Genomic DNA, 18117 nt, shown 5'->3' with positions numbered 1-18117 from the left:
CCACAGCGACCACCTGGCGCCTTGCTTGCTTCCTTTTCCTTTTGGTTGCCAGAGGTGGCTCTCTAGCCTAGCCACAGTCTGCCATCGACTACAGCACCTCCCAGGCCGCTCCCCAGCAAGTCGCCTCCTTCTTTTTCGCCCCTCGGGTCCTCTGTTTTTCCAGAAGCATCGCCCACGCCAACCTTCTGGAGGCCCTTTGCTGGCTATCGCGCAAACAGCCATGTGGCCCCTTTATAGGTTGGCCACCTTATATATATATATATATATATATTATTTGGCTACACAATGCTTTCACACCAAATCTTTTGGCCATTACCTTCCTAATTGCCCATGCCTCAGAATACTGACTCACGAGTGCCCATTGTATTTAGACGCGCCCACAAATTCAGACGGCCAAGCAGCTGATCTCACCTCCAGTGAACCTTACTCCAGACAGGCTTGTAACAAGCTCAACACCAAACCATTTCACCTGTACACCTGGCAACGCCCTCAAAAGCAAAACCCTCCACACGCCATACATCCCGTATGTACACAGACACTTAATCCCATGCATCTGGATTTGCATTTAATGGCCTCACATGCATGGTTTCACACCATAGACGTGCTGCGGCACGACATCCACCCCCTCTAAACCTGCACATCCTCTGGTATGTGCCACACAGGTCCTGTATCTTAGCAATCACATCTGAATGGTTCTGCTTTCCCACCTGGATCAAATACCAACCGCTTTTGGCATATGTGCCATATCCTTTGCTCATATGAAGCCCTATCCTCACTTAGATTCCCTGCATATGCATGATTACCCTCATCATTCAAAGTGGGATGCTCTTCAAAATGATTTGCTTCAAAATTTTCCTCAGGCCATGTTTGAAGCCTTTGCACCACATATTGTATGGCCACACCAAGTAACAACTGCATTAACAGCATGGAACACACACTTGGTAACATCCCATCCAAATCTACCTTGCCTGGATCCAGCTCACCCACTGACAAACATTCATTCTTCTCATCCAAAGACGGGAAAGCATCAACACATACAAAGTCCAACAAGGCATCATCGAGAATAGCCTTCAGATCTGAATCAATCTCATCACAATCATTTGGCTTACATAACACCTGTACATCCTTACTTGCAACCGACAGTTGACTAGCATCAAGCATAGAAGAGCCCAAAGCTGATGGGGATCTATTATATACCATGAAATCATCCAATGCATCATCTAGGATAGCATCCAATCCAGGATCAATCACATTGAAGCCATTATCATCTTGCAATCCCACATGTTGATTATCATGAACATTCATACCCCCATAGCTATATCCATTTGGTTGCTCATATGCAGCCTCATGAGGCTCTGTGACCACACTTTGCATATCCTGCATGTTATCTCCCAGTATTTCTTGATACCTGTCTGCAGATGGGCTTAGAATTATGGGTCCCTCACCCGAGTACCCTTGAATCTGTATGTCATTGAACCCTGTATGATCCAAAAAGACAGATTCAATTTCCCTCTCCAAATCATCATCATAAACAGGCTTCCAAGCTCGAGATTGTTGCTCACAAATGTGGTTGCAAGGTAACCCTGACACTGATGACATAGCATCACCCTGTTTATTGTTGGAACACCCTGTTAGCATTCCAGAATAACCCAAATCCAAAGAACCTTGGCAACCAGCTTCAGAAACAACATCACTGTTGGAATCACCCATATCACTCACCCCCTCTAAATCAATCACACATACTTGTGGCCCATCTTGTAATATTTTATTTTCCTCACATGCATATTCATGTATACACTCTATTAAAACCTGCTCTTCAAGCTCTTTCATCTCTGCATATAAATGCTCCATTTTGCCAGCCATCTCTACGTACTCTCACCCCAGCGGTTTCACGTCGGGTTCACCAAAGCTGTCGTGACGTGTGCGGTCTAGCCGGGAACACACTGTGGGTGTCTGGCTGTGAGAGTTACGTTGATTTGCATTCACTTGATTTGATTATTCAGAGAAAATAAATCCCGCCAAACCTCCTCCCTCCTCTCTTAGAGACGCATGTACAAGGGGAAAAAGGTATCTCTCTTGGCTAAACACCAAACCATCATGTTCATCAAGTCTTCAATTAAAGCAAGAACATGGCCCAAACACCGTCAGCACCCATTACACATAGCTTCATGAGCAATAAGACACCAAAATCTCAACAACAACACGATCATATAATGATAATACCTCAGACATACCAGCAGCATGCCCACACTGTCAACAAAGCTGCACTGTAAGGCTATCGCCATCAACTCCAGCAACAAGAATCATCAAGGAGTTTGCCACCTCCACAAGCTTAAGCTTCCAGCGCTGAGATCACCAGTCTCTCTCTCTCTCTAGCGCCTCCGCCCTCTGCTCATCAACCCCCCCTCGATGCTGGCTCTCTACGCCCACCCCAGCTGCCTTCAGAGCCCCGTCGTCCTCTTCTCAATGAACCGGCACTCCGTGTATACCTGCAGCTGTGCACGGCTTCAGCTGCTCCAAGGGTAGCCTTCACCTCTCTGCTCCTCTTCTGTACAAATACCCAGCCCTCTCATCGTCGCCAGCAGTTGTGCCAGTCGCCACCTCCCTCTCCCTTTGCTTACATCAGTGACTGCGTGCTACCAACTCCCTTGCTTCGCTACCAACTTCCCTGCAGCAAAACAGCGTGCTTTTTCCTTCTCTTCCACAATCAGCCTTCCTTCTCTATTTACAGGCGCCTTACTCCACACGTCGGCACCGCTTGTCTCCGTCACCACTAGCCTTTTCTGGCGTCAAGGCTTCTTGCCCTCCACTTTTTTGCTACCAGCTTTTCCCGACTCTTCATCTCTATCTATCACCGCTGCACCTTCCCACCTGCTCACCGGCTTTTCTCCTCTCTGTCGCCAGTCACCACAGCGACCACCTGGCGCCTTGCTTGCTTCCTTTTCCTTTTGGTTGCCAGAGGTGGCTCTCTAGCCTAGCCACAGTCTGCCATCGACTACAGCACCTCCCAGGCCGCTCCCCAGCAAGTCGCCTCCTTCTTTTTCGCCCCTCGGGTCCTCTGTTTTTCTAGAAGCATCGCCCACGCCAACCTTCTGGAGGCCCTTTGCTGGCTATCGCGCAAACAGCCATGTGGCCCCTTTATAGGTTGGCCACCTTATATATATATATATATATATATTATTTGGCTACACAATGCTTTCACACCAAATCTTTTGGCCATTTCCTAATTGCCCATGCCTCAGAATACTGACTCACGAGTGCCCATTGTATTTAGACGCGCCCACAATCACTGATTAGCAAATTAATGCTCTGGTTTGTGTGCAAAAAACAGAGTATGCGGGGAGCTCAGATCTGGTGCCTTCCACTTCAAATGAGCTCAAATGCTTTCAAAGGCATCAATAGCAATGAGTCTAGTAGAGGATTAAGCCAAGAAACACAAGATTTGACCAAATAATTAAAGCTTAATCTCTGTTTTACCAAAGTCACCTGCAGATTTGATGAAGAGCTTTGATCTCTCTGTAGACTTGATGAAATTGATTTCTGTCTTCACCAGCTTGTAGAGCATGCTTGATTACCCTTTGTGCTAAGAGGAATTGAAGACATTTGAACTGAGCAAAGAGCAATCTTCATTCTACTTCAGAAAAACGGCGCCTAGAAATCTGCGAAAATCTGGTGCTTCCGCCGGCGGTTTGCTGCGTGGAGTAGATAGGCTTGAAGCTAAGGAGCTTATCTAGCTATTGCTAGAAGCTTTTGCCCTAATTTGATGTGTGCTAGATGCTAGAGACCCTCCACTGGCTGGGGGTGAAGGGGAAGAGTGAAAACTCACTAAAAACTGATTTTTTTTGCTAATTACCTACTAATCCTGATTAATTCACTAATGGGCTCATAAATCTGGTTGATTCTAGGCATGGCTCTGATACCATGTTGAAATTTGAGCATAATGATGAGCCACGGTGGATCATACACTAGAATCAACATAATTAACAAAGTGATTAGCAAGTGATTAAGATGTAATTAGTGAATAATTAGTGAATCAACACATACAAAGTCCAACAAGGCATCATCGAGAATAGCCTTCAGATCTGAATCAATCTCATCACAATCATTTGGCTTACATAACACCTGTACATCCTTACTTGCAACCGACAGTTGACTAGCATCAAGCATAGAAGAGCCCAAAGCTGATGGGGATCTATTATATACCATGAAATCATCCAATGCATCATCTAGGATAGCATCCAATCCAGGATCAATCACATTGAAGCCATTATCATCTTGCAATCCCACATGTTGATTATCATGAACATTCATACCCCCATAGCTATATCCATTTGGTTGCTCATATGCAGCCTCATGAGGCTCTGTGACCACACTTTGCATATCCTGCATGTTATCTCCCAGTATTTCTTGATACCTGTCTGCAGATGGGCTTAGAATTATGGGTCCCTCACCCGAGTACCCTTGAATCTGTATGTCATTGAACCCTGTATGATCCAAAAAGACAGATTCAATTTCCCTCTCCAAATCATCATCATAAACAGGCTTCCAAGCTCGAGATTGTTGCTCACAAATGTGGTTGCAAGGTAACCCTGACACTGATGACATAGCATCACCCTGTTTATTGTTGGAACACCCTGTTAGCATTCCAGAATAACCCAAATCCAAAGAACCTTGGCAACCAGCTTCAGAAACAACATCACTGTTGGAATCACCCATATCACTCACCCCCTCTAAATCAATCACACATACTTGTGGCCCATCTTGTAATATTTTATTTTCCTCACATGCATATTCATGTATACACTCTATTAAAACCTGCTCTTCAAGCTCTTTCATCTCTGCATATAAATGCTCCATTTTGCCATCCATCTCTACCTACTCTCACCCCAGCGGTTTCACGTCGGGTTCACCAAAGCTGTCGTGACGTGTGCGGTCTAGCCGGGAACACACTGTGGGTGTCTGGCTGTGAGAGTTACGTTGATTTGCATTCACTTGATTTGATTATTCAGAGAAAATAAATCCCGCCAAACCTCCTCCCTCCTCTCTCAGAGACGCATGTACAAGGGGAAAAAGGTATCTCTCTTGGCTAAACACCAAACCATCATGTTCATCAAGTCTTCAATTAAAGCAAGAACATGGCCCAAACACCGTCAGCACCCATTACACATAGCTTCATGAGCAATAAGACACCAAAATCTCAACAACAACACGATCATATAATGATAATACCTCAGACATACCAGCAGCATGCCCACACTGTCAACAAAGCTGCACTGTAAGGCTATCGCCATCAACTCCAGCAACAAGAATCATCAAGGAGTTTGCCACCTCCACAAGCTTAAGCTTCCAGCGCTGAGATCACCAGTCTCTCTCTCTCTCTAGCGCCTCCGCCCTCTGCTCATCAACCCCCCCTCGATGCTGGCTCTCTACGCCCACCCCAGCTGCCTTCAGAGCCCCGTCGTCCTCTTCTCAATGAACCGGCACTCCGTGTATACCTGCAGCTGTGCACGGCTTCAGCTGCTCCAAGGGTAGCCTTCACCTCTCTGCTCCTCTTCTGTACAAATACCCAGCCCTCTCATCGTCGCCAGCAGCTGTGCCAGTCGCCACCTCCCTCTCCCTTTGCTTACATCAGTGACTGCGTGCTACCAGCTCCCTTGCTTCGCTACCAACTTCCCTGCAGCAGCAAAACAGCGTGCTTTTTCCTTCTCTTCCACAATCAGCCTTCCTTCTCTATTTACAGGCGCCTTACTCCACACGTCGGCACCGCTTGTCTCCGTCACCTCTAGCCTTTTCTGGCGTCAAGGATTCTTGCCCTCCACTTTTTTGCTACCAGCTTTTCCCGACTCTTCATCTCTATCTATCACCGCTGCACCTTCCCACCTGCTCACCGGCTTTTCTCCTCTCTGTCGCCAGTCACCACAGCGACCACCTGGCGCCTTGCTTGCTTCCTTTTCCTTTTGGTTGCCAGAGGTGGCTCTCTAGCCTAGCCACAGTCTGCCATCGACTACAGCACCTCCCAGGCCGCTCCCCAGCAAGTCGCCTCCTTCTTTTTCGCCCCTCGGGTCCTCTGTTTTTCCAGAAGCATCGCCCACGCCAACCTTCTGGAGGCCCTTTGCTGGCTATCGCGCAAACAGCCATGTGGCCCCTTTATAGGTTGGCCACCTTATATATATATATATATATATATTATTTGGCTACACAATGCTTTCACACCAAATCTTTTGGCCATTACCTTCCTAATTGCCCATGCCTCAGAATACTGACTCACGAGTGCCCATTGTATTTAGACGCGCCCACAAATTCAGACGGCCAAGCAGCTGATCTCACCTCCAGTGAACCTTACTCCAGACAGGCTTGTAACAAGCTCAACACCAAACCATTTCACCTGTACACCTGGCAACGCCCTCAAAAGCAAAACCCTCCACACGCCATACATCCCGTATGTACACAGACACTTAATCCCATGCATCTGGATTTGCATTTAATGGCCTCACATGCATGGTTTCACACCATAGACGTGCTGCGGCACGACATCCACCCCCTCTAAACCTGCACATCCTCTGGTATGTGCCACACAGGTCCTGTATCTTAGCAATCACATCTGAATGGTTCTGCTTTCCCACCTGGATCAAATACCAACCGCTTTTGGCATATGTGCCATATCCTTTGCTCATATGAAGCCCTATCCTCACTTAGATTCCCTGCATATGCATGATTACCCTCATCATTCAAAGTGGGATGCTCTTCAAAATGATTTGCTTCAAAATTTTCCTCAGGCCATGTTTGAAGCCTTTGCACCACATATTGTATGGCCACACCAAGTAACAACTGCATTAACAGCATGGAACACACACTTGGTAACATCCCATCCAAATCTACCTTGCCTGGATCCAGCTCACCCACTGACAAACATTCATTCTTCTCATCCAAAGACGGGAAAGCATCAACACATACAAAGTCCAACAAGGCATCATCGAGAATAGCCTTCAGATCTGAATCAATCTCATCACAATCATTTGGCTTACATAACACCTGTACATCCTTACTTGCAACCGACAGTTGACTAGCATCAAGCATAGAAGAGCCCAAAGCTGATGGGGATCTATTATATACCATGAAATCATCCAATGCATCATCTAGGATAGCATCCAATCCAGGATCAATCACATTGAAGCCATTATCATCTTGCAATCCCACATGTTGATTATCATGAACATTCATACCCCCATAGCTATATCCATTTGGTTGCTCATATGCAGCCTCATGAGGCTCTGTGACCACACTTTGCATATCCTGCATGTTATCTCCCAGTATTTCTTGATACCTGTCTGCAGATGGGCTTAGAATTATGGGTCCCTCACCCGAGTACCCTTGAATCTGTATGTCATTGAACCCTGTATGATCCAAAAAGACAGATTCAATTTCCCTCTCCAAATCATCATCATAAACAGGCTTCCAAGCTCGAGATTGTTGCTCACAAATGTGGTTGCAAGGTAACCCTGACACTGATGACATAGCATCACCCTGTTTATTGTTGGAACACCCTGTTAGCATTCCAGAATAACCCAAATCCAAAGAACCTTGGCAACCAGCTTCAGAAACAACATCACTGTTGGAATCACCCATATCACTCACCCCCTCTAAATCAATCACACATACTTGTGGCCCATCTTGTAATATTTTATTTTCCTCACATGCATATTCATGTATACACTCTATTAAAACCTGCTCTTCAAGCTCTTTCATCTCTGCATATAAATGCTCCATTTTGCCAGCCATCTCTACGTACTCTCACCCCAGCGGTTTCACGTCGGGTTCACCAAAGCTGTCGTGACGTGTGCGGTCTAGCCGGGAACACACTGTGGGTGTCTGGCTGTGAGAGTTACGTTGATTTGCATTCACTTGATTTGATTATTCAGAGAAAATAAATCCCACCAAACCTCCTCCCTCCTCTCTCAGAGACGCATGTACAAGGGGAAAAAGGTATCTCTCTTGGCTAAACACCAAACCATCATGTTCATCAAGTCTTCAATTAAAGCAAGAACATGGCCCAAACACCGTCAGCACCCATTACACATAGCTTCATGAGCAATAAGACACCAAAATCTCAACAACAACACGATCATATAATGATAATACCTCAGACATACCAGCAGCATGCCCACACTGTCAACAAAGCTGCACTGTAAGGCTATCGCCATCAACTCCAGCAACAAGAATCATCAAGGAGTTTGCCACCTCCACAAGCTTAAGCTTCCAGCGCTGAGATCACCAGTCTCTCTCTCTCTCTAGCGCCTCCGCCCTCTGCTCATCAACCCCCCCTCGATGCTGGCTCTCTACGCCCACCCCAGCTGCCTTCAGAGCCCCGTCGTCCTCTTCTCAATGAACCGGCACTCCGTGTATACCTGCAGCTGTGCACGGCTTCAGCTGCTCCAAGGGTAGCCTTCACCTCTCTGCTCCTCTTCTGTACAAATACCCAGCCCTCTCATCGTCGCCAGCAGTTGTGCCAGTCGCCACCTCCCTCTCCCTTTGCTTACATCAGTGACTGTGTGCTACCAGCTCCCTTGCTTCGCTACCAACTTCCCTGCAGCAAAACAGCGTGCTTTTTCCTTCTCTTCCACAATCAGCCTTCCTTCTCTATTTACAGGCGCCTTACTCCACACGTCGGCACCGCTTGTCTCCGTCACCACTAGCCTTTTCTGGCGTCAAGGCTTCTTGCCCTCCACTTTTTTGCTACCAGCTTTTCCCGACTCTTCATCTCTATCTATCACCGCTGCACCTTCCCACCTGCTCACCGGCTTTTCTCCTCTCTGTCGCCAGTCACCACAGCGACCACCTGGCGCCTTGCTTGCTTCCTTTTCCTTTTGGTTGCCAGAGGTGGCTCTCTAGCCTAGCCACAGTCTGCCATCGACTACAGCACCTCCCAGGCCGCTCCCCAGCAAGTCGCCTCCTTCTTTTTCGCCCCTCGGGTCCTCTGTTTTTCCAGAAGCATCGCCCACGCCAACCTTCTGGAGGCCCTTTGCTGGCTATCGCGCAAACAGCCATGTGGCCCCTTTATGGGTTGGCCACCTTATATATATATATATATATATATATATATTATTTGGCTACACAATGCTTTCACACCAAATCTTTTGGCCATTACCTTCCTAATTGCCCATGCCTCAGAATACTGACTCACGAGTGCCCATTGTATTTAGACGCGCCCACAAATTCAGACGGCCAAGCAGCTGATCTCACCTTTGTTGAAATATACAAGTGAATAGGGTGAGTGTGGGAACAAGCTCTTGGATAGAGGCTGTAAAAGAGGAGATGTAATTGTGAAAGAACCTGTGAAAAGGTGAGAAGAATCTACTGGGAGAGAATAATGGGTAGCATGAGAGAATTTAGGAGTGTGGAGATATTCTGGGAGATATTCAGGGAAAAGAGAAGAGGTGGAGAGAATCAGGCAAGAGGTGGAGATATTCAGGGAGTGAATCATGGAGAAATCAATGGGATTTGATGCTTGATGTAAACACTATAAATTGAGGCATAGCCCTAATGAGAATTTGCTGGTTTTTGAGTATCCATGCCTACATTAATCTATCTGCTAATTATTCACTAATTACGTCTTAATCACTTGCTAATCACTTTGTTAATTATGTTGATTCTAGTGTATGATCCACCGTAGCTCATCATTATGCTCAAATTTCAACATGGTATCAGAGCCATGCCTAGAATCAACCAGATTTATGAGCCCATTAGTGAATTAATCAGGATTAGTAGGTAATTAGCAAAAAAAATCAGTTTTTAGTGAGTTTTCACTCTTCCCCTTCACCCCCAGCCAGTGGAGGGTCTCTAGCATCTAGCACACATCAAATTAGGGCAAAAGCTTCTAGCAATAGCTAGATAAGCTCCTTAGCTTCAAGCCTATCTACTCCACGCAGCAAACCGCCGGTGGAAGCACCAGATTTTCGCAGATTTCTAGGCGCCGTTTTTCTGAAGTAGAATGAAGATTGCTCTTTGCTCAGTTCAAATGTCTTCAATTCCTCTTAGCACAAAGGGTAATCAAGCATGCTCTACAAGCTGGTGAAGACAGAAATCAATTTCATCAAGTCTACAGAGAGATCAAAGCTCTTCATCAAATCTGCAGGTGACTTTGGTAAAACAGAGATTAAGCTTTAATTATTTGGTCAAATCTTGTGTTTCTTGGCTTAATCCTCTACTAGACTCATTGCTATTGATGCCTTTGAAAGCATTTGAGCTCATTTGAAGTGGAAGGCACCAGATCTGAGCTCCCCGCATACTCTGTTTTTTGCACACAAACCAGAGCATTAATTTGCTAATCAGTGATTGTGGGCGCGTCTAAATACAATGGGCACTCGTGAGTCAGTATTCTGAGGCATGGGCAATTAGGAAATGGCCAAAAGATTTGGTGTGAAAGCATTGTGTAGCCAAATAATATATATATATATATATATATAAGTGGCCAACCTATAAAGGGGCCACATGGCTGTTTGCGCGATAGCCAGCAAAGGGCCTCCAGAAGGTTGGCGTGGGCGATGCTTCTAGAAAAACAGAGGACCCGAGGGGCGAAAAAGAAGGAGGCGACTTGCTGGGGAGCGGCCTGGGAGGTGCTGTAGTCGATGGCAGACTGTGGCTAGGCTAGAGAGCCACCTCTGGCAACCAAAAGGAAAAGGAAGCAAGCAAGGCGCCAGGTGGTCGCTGTGGTGACTGGCGACAGAGAGGAGAAAAGCCGGTGAGCAGGTGGGAAGGTGCAGCGGTGATAGATAGAGATGAAGAGTCGGGAAAAGCTGGTAGCAAAAAAGTGGAGGGCAAGAAGCCTTGACGCCAGAAAAGGCTAGTGGTGACGGAGACAAGCGGTGCCGACGTGTGGAGTAAGGCGCCTGTAAATAGAGAAGGAAGGCTGATTGTGGAAGAGAAGGAAAAAGCACGCTGTTTTGCTGCAGGGAAGTTGGTAGCGAAGCAAGGGAGTTGGTAGCACGCAGTCACTGATGTAAGCAAAGGGAGAGGGAGGTGGCGACTGGCACAACTGCTGGCGACGATGAGAGGGCTGGGTATTTGTACAGAAGAGGAGCAGAGAGGTGAAGGCTACCCTTGGAGCAGCTGAAGCCGTGCACAGCTGCAGGTATACACGGAGTGCCGGTTCATTGAGAAGAGGACGACGGGGCTCTGAAGGCAGCTGGGGTGGGCGTAGAGAGCCAGCATCGAGGGGGGGTTGATGAGCAGAGGGCGGAGGCGCTAGAGAGAGAGAGAGACTGGTGATCTCAGCGCTGGAAGCTTAAGCTTGTGGAGGTGGCAAACTCCTTGATGATTCTTGTTGCTGGAGTTGATGGCGATAGCCTTACAGTGCAGCTTTGTTGACAGTGTGGGCATGCTGCTGGTATGTCTGAGGTATTATCATTATATGATCGTGTTGTTGTTGAGATTTTGGTGTCTTATTGCTCATGAAGCTATGTGTAATGGGTGCTGACGGTGTTTGGGCCATGTTCTTGCTTTAATTGAAGACTTGATGAACATGATGGTTTGGTGTTTAGCCAAGAGAGATACCTTTTTCCCCTTGTACATGCGTCTCTAAGAGAGGAGGGAGGAGGTTTGGCGGGATTTATTTTCTCTGAATAATCAAATCAAGTGAATGCAAATCAACGTAACTCTCACAGCCAGACACCCACAGTGTGTTCCCGGCTAGACCGCACACGTCACGACAGCTTTGGTGAACCCGACGTGAAACCGCTGGGGTGAGAGTACGTAGAGATGGCTGGCAAAATGGAGCATTTATATGCAGAGATGAAAGAGCTTGAAGAGCAGGTTTTAATAGAGTGTATACATGAATATGCATGTGAGGAAAATAAAATATTACAAGATGGGCCACAAGTATGTGTGATTGATTTAGAGGGGGTGAGTGATATGGGTGATTCCAACAGTGATGTTGTTTCTGAAGCTGGTTGCCAAGGTTCTTTGGATTTGGGTTATTCTGGAATGCTAACAGGGTGTTCCAACAATAAACAGGGTGATGCTATGTCATCAGTGTCAGGGTTACCTTGCAACCACATTTGTGAGCAACAATCTCGAGCTTGGAAGCCTGTTTATGATGATGATTTGGAGAGGGAAATTGAATCTGTCTTTTTGGATCATACAGGGTTCAATGACATACAGATTCAAGGGTACTCGGGTGAGGGACCCATAATTCTAAGCCCATCTGCAGACAGGTATCAAGAAATACTGGGAGATAACATGCAGGATATGCAAAGTGTGGTCACAGAGCCTCATGAGGCTGCATATGAGCAACCAAATGGATATAGCTATGGGGGTATGAATGTTCATGATAATCAACATGTGGGATTGCAAGATGATAATGGCTTCAATGTGATTGATCCTGGATTGGATGCTATCCTAGATGATGCATTGGATGATTTCATGGTATATAATAGATCCCCATCAGCTTTGGGCTCTTCTATGCTTGATGCTAGTCAACTGTCGGTTGCAAGTAAGGATGTACAGGTGTTATGTAAGCCAAATGATTGTGATGAGATTGATTCAGATCTGAAGGCTATTCTCGATGATGCCTTGTTGGACTTTGTATGTGTTGATGCTTTCCCGTCTTTGGATGAGAAGAATGAATGTTTGTCAGTGGGTGAGCTGGATCCAGGCAAGGTAGATTTGGATGGGATGTTACCAAGTGTGTGTTCCATGCTGTTAATGCAGTTGTTACTTGGTGTGGCCATACAATATGTGGTGCAAAGGCTTCAAACATGGCCTGAGGAAAATTTTGAAGCAAATCATTTTGAAGAGCATCCCACTTTGAATGATGAGGGTAATCATGCATATGCAGGGAATCTAAGTGAGGATATTCAGACGGCCAAGCAACTGATCTCACCTCCAGTGAACCTTACTCCAGACAGGCTTGTAACAAGCTCAACACCAAACCATTTCACCTGTACACCTGGCAACGCCCTCAAAAGCAAAACCCTCCACACGCCATACATCCCGTATGTACACAGACACTTAATCCCATGCATCTGGATTTGCATTTAATGGCCTCACATGCATGGTTTCACACCATAGACGTGCTGCGGCGCGACAACGCGAAGTAGAAGTTCTTCGTACAAGGTCTCTTTCTATTGTGGAAATGGCTTGGGCCCTTCAACTTCAGGCACTTCTCGATATTTATTCGACATCCCTTTTCTTCGGGAGTCAATATTGTTAGATGTTGATGCATGGTAGTGGACTTTGCCTAGAGCTACAATGGATTTGGTGGGTGATTTCATACAAGGTCTCTTTCTATTGCAGTAAGAAGCTTCATGTATCCTTTGATTGGTAGAATGAGTGCTAGGACCACCAATGAATGATTGGCATGGGGGGTAGATGATGGTTTGGAGCTTGTTGGCATTATAAATATTATGCCTAAGACTCACAACGTGATCCTTAGTAAGTGGGATTCTTCATGGTAGAACCGAAGTTGAAGTAGAGATTGCTTAGATTGAAGCTCTTGGAGGTACCTATAAGGTTAATGGTTATCTTAGCGACGGGATATACCATGGGACAAAGGCTTGTGCTTCTTGTGGTCCCTCCACCCTACAAGGTTAGTGTTGACAAGGTTAATTGTATTTGTCTACGCTGTGACACCAATAAGAGACGGGTGTGCTAGGCTTAGTCTCCAAGATGCAGGTAAACCATTTGATGTATCAGTTTATCAGCAGACTATTGGATGCCTTATCTATCTATATAGTATGAGAGCAAACATTTAGTTTGGGGTCTCCTAGTTGAGAAGGTTTATGTACAGACTCAAAAGTAAGCATTGGCAGGCTGCTAAACAAGTATTCAAATACTTACAAGGCACTCAATCCCTTGGCTTATTATATACTAAGGAGAGTGATGTTCAAGTGCATGCTTTTAATGATTCTAATTGGGCTAGATGTTACAACACACGAGTGTCCACTAGTGGCATTTTCTTTCACCTTGGTTATTCAATATATCATAGCTCAATAAGAAGAAGCAGTTACTCCTTTGAGCTGTGAAGTTAAGTATAGGGAAGCTTTTATAGTGGCTATGGAGTGATGGCTCATATGCCTTTTAGTTGATCTTAGTGTTGAATAGCAGTCCTCCACCTCCATCATCACTAATAGCCAAAGTGGATTAGCCGTTGTTGCAAGGAACCCAGTAATTCATGCTCGCATAAAGTACATTGAGGTGTATTATCATTATATTAGGGAGAGGCTATTGTAGGAGAGATTAGCCTAGTTTATGTCTCTACACATGACAATGTGGTAGATATGTTCACAAAGGCTCTTTCACAACAGAAGTTTGAAGCTTTTCATAAAAATTTAGACTTATTGCCATTTCGGGATTGATATGTGGACATAGGCTAAATAATAGCCGAGGTACTTTTTTCCTTATTAGGAGGTTTTTTTTTCGAAGCGTACCCTTATGAGTGTATGTAAGTGACCTTATCACTTCACTTATACCTCACATCTCCAATCTAACAAGGATCACCAAAATGTAGACGGACCTTCATCAACAAGCTTTCACTTGGAACTCATGCTCATACTTGGTGCTCAGTGTTCTCTTCCGAGATCTAGCTCGCTAATCAGCAACATTCTACTCATCCCTTTAACTCAAGAGAGAATCAGGTCCAAATCGTCACACTAGCTGAAGCTATCACTTTTAGATCTTCTATAGGCACTTGCTACATGTTTGTAAATCGCTCGCACTCATGACAATAATATTCTCTCTTTCACTCTCTCTCTCTCTCTCTCTCTCTCTCTCTCTCTCTCTCTCTCTCTCTCTCTCTCTCTCTCTCTCTCTCTCTCTCTCTCTCTCTCTCTCTCTCTCTCTCTCTCTACATAGTCTGCAATCATATGATCCAATCAAAAAGATAATATTATATTCATGAAAGAAGTTATAGTACATCTCATTAACAAACTCTTAACATTGTGATACCACAACCAACCAGCCAACCACCTTACAAATTTTGCAAGGTTTATAAACTTTTCTAAGATCTTGGCAGGCCACCACATCCTTGCCACTTGTCACCCTATCATTGATTACAATTATTAAATAAAGGATCTTATCCCAAATCACTCATTTTGATGCTTTCATATCCGAGATTGTGCTTCTTTTGTGTTTCTTGGTGTGTTTATTGTGTTAGCCGAATGTGCTTCCTCTTGATCTTCACACCCGACTTTTCGGCCTTTACATTTTCAAGTCCACTTTAGTTTGTAGGTTATGATAGTAGACTGAGCCTGGTGATATTGATCTCCTCGCTATGACCTCTTGTAGACATGCTTTGGCAATCCACATCCACCCTACTTGCTTTGCGAGCTCGTTGTTCGGAACTCAAGCTTGGAACAACTCTTCAACTCAAGCTTGGAACAACTCTTCAACTTCTAGAGTTGGGCTTTCAATCCTATTAGGTGGCCGAATGTCGATTCTTCCAACTTATCATCTTCATCCTTAGGAGGTGCCCAAGAACCAATGCAGAGCAGCTAGTCTTCAACCTCAATGATGGTCCCAAGTTTTGCCAATAAATACTTTCACACATAGGGTGTTCATTTTTGAAGAGATGCCAAATACAAGGTTCATGAAAAACCTTTGATATCGTGTGGGGCAGCCCGATCGTTGGCTTTCTCGTAAGCCCTTCATCACATTTTTCTATAAGACCGGTGGTATCTGTAGAACCAATGCAAGTTGGTTATTCTTAAACCATGCCGGACCATGTGTCAACTACTTTCCAATTTTTTATGGACCCAAAGTTGATACAAAACCATCTTTCATGACCATCATTCAAGGGTACCATAAACACAAGCTACAAGAAAGAGTCAAAGAAAGCAGAAAAATAAGAATCAAAGAAAGAGAAAAATAGGAGTCAAAGAGAGAAATATGTTAATTTTCACCAGAAGGAGCTTCTACACGGGCACACCTTTAGCCCGAAGCCCATGCATGATGTTGTGTAATATACACATGGGCTCTGCATTTAGTAGACATCTGGAAAAAATAAGCACCACTAGCTCAAGGACCTACATTAAGCCTCATCATCAAACCTCTCAACAAAACCATGAGGTTGAGATACATATACCTCATCATGCAAGTTACCATTCAAGAAGGTGATCTTGATATCCAATTGATGTACATTCCAACCATGATGTGTTGCCAATGCAATAATACACCTGATCGTAGTTATATGAGATGTGGATGCAATGCTCATCATAATCTATGTCCTCCTCTTTTGAGAATAACCTTTTGCAACATAAGACTTGTATTGTAGCGATCATGCTACCATCAGGTTTACACTTAAGCTTATAAACCCATTTCATACCAATGGCCTTTTTACCATAAGACAAATCTGCTAAATACCAAGTGTTATTTTTGAAGATTGAGTCATACTCATCCTGCATGACTTGCATCCAATGATCACTTTCTTATGCTTACTTAAAGGAAAAATATTCCTCTTCAATGTATATATATTGGCAACGAAGCATGATTCACAAAAGAATAAGATGCATGATGAGAAAATGCACATATCCTGCTAGGCAAAGGAGTACTTAATTTGTTATCTTGAAATGTCTGCATTAGCCTTTTTGGCATACTCTTGGATGCCTCTATGGCTGTCCTTTCCTCATCCACTGCATCATCCATAATTGCCTCATTAATAGGCTGATCTATGAGGTGAATTTCGAGCTGAATTTTAACCAGTAGAGGTTGATTTATAGCACCACTTTGAGCATTCATTTGCTCCACATATGGCTGCCCAACATTGTACAAAGATAGGAGTGTATCAAGATTTTCTGTGAGCATACATTTTACTATCTTTTACATAAAAGCATGGGCTGAACTGAGTTCTTAGCATCTTTTTGAGCATTCATTTACTCCACATATGGTTGCTTGACATTAAACAAAGGTAGGACTATATCAAAGATGTCTTGAGAGCATACAGAGTTCTCAACAAAGACATCACTACTCAGCAAAATCCAATTTATACCCTTTGGTTTTTCTAAGCTGTATCCCACAAAATACATTTTATCGCCTTATCATCTAAGTTTATAGCGTTGTTGCTCAGGCACAAGAGCATAAGCAAGATAACCAAAAACATGCAAATGAACCACAGAGGGCTTCCCACCATTCTAAGATTCATATGGGATAATTGTTTGTAATAAGTGGTACCCATAACTATCTCCAACCAAAAAACATGAGGTAAATCTTGGCCTTTAACCACAAAAAAAAAGGCAAATCCTGGCCTTTAACCATGCAATGTGTTATCTCCACCATGAGAGATTTGTTCTTCCTCTCAGCCATACCATTTTTCTAAGGTGCATAAGGTATTGTACATTGATGTTTTATGCCTCTTTCAACCGTATATATATGAAACTCCATTGACATATACTGCCTCTCTCGAATGTATCAATCTGCGAAGGGTGCAACTTTAACATATACTCCCCTCTCAATCTGTACGAAGAGCTCAACTTTACATGTAGGCACATTTTAAGCCATAGAAACAAAGTGTCTAAAGCATGTAAAAACCTCTGACTTTTCCTTCATTTGATACACCTAAGTGTGCCTAGATTAGTCATCAATAAAAGCCACAAAGTAGAGATATCTCCCGATCGATGGTGTCCTTCATGGGACCATATATATCACTATATATAAGCTATAATTTTTGGACGGCTCTAACTTATCCATCTTTTGGGAATGATGCCCGTTGCATCTTGCCTAAAATTCACCCCATATATATGTTTTGACTAGGCCTCAAGCTTTGGTAACTCTGACACTAGAAAATCTCTCATACTTGTCCAATTTGTAAAGCCTATGGCTTAGAGTACCAGATGTACCACAGTGATGTCTCTATCACTTTGGTCATGAACTATACACACCTGTCATCAACAAATTTGACCACTAGGCCAGAGAGACTGATAGCAAGTTCTCTTTGATGTTAGGCACAAACAAGAATTCTGAGGGAGTGATTGTCCCACCATTTGTAGTAGTGAGAACAGCCTTAGCAACTCCTTTTACTAGATACGAGGAATTTTTTGCACATGTTGACTATTCATTTCTTGAGGAGAGAAGTGAGGAAAATAAATCACATTGAGATGTAATGTACTTGCTGATCTATGTTGCCATATA

Source organism: Cibotium barometz, chromosome 39 (assembly GCF_041138505.1).
Source record: "Cibotium barometz isolate CiBa-2024 chromosome 39, ASM4113850v1, whole genome shotgun sequence".
In the NCBI taxonomy this organism is placed as follows: domain Eukaryota; kingdom Viridiplantae; phylum Streptophyta; class Polypodiopsida; order Cyatheales; family Cibotiaceae; genus Cibotium; species Cibotium barometz.
The sequence above is the reverse complement of the archived record's forward strand: the minus strand, read 5'-3'. Positions refer to the sequence as shown.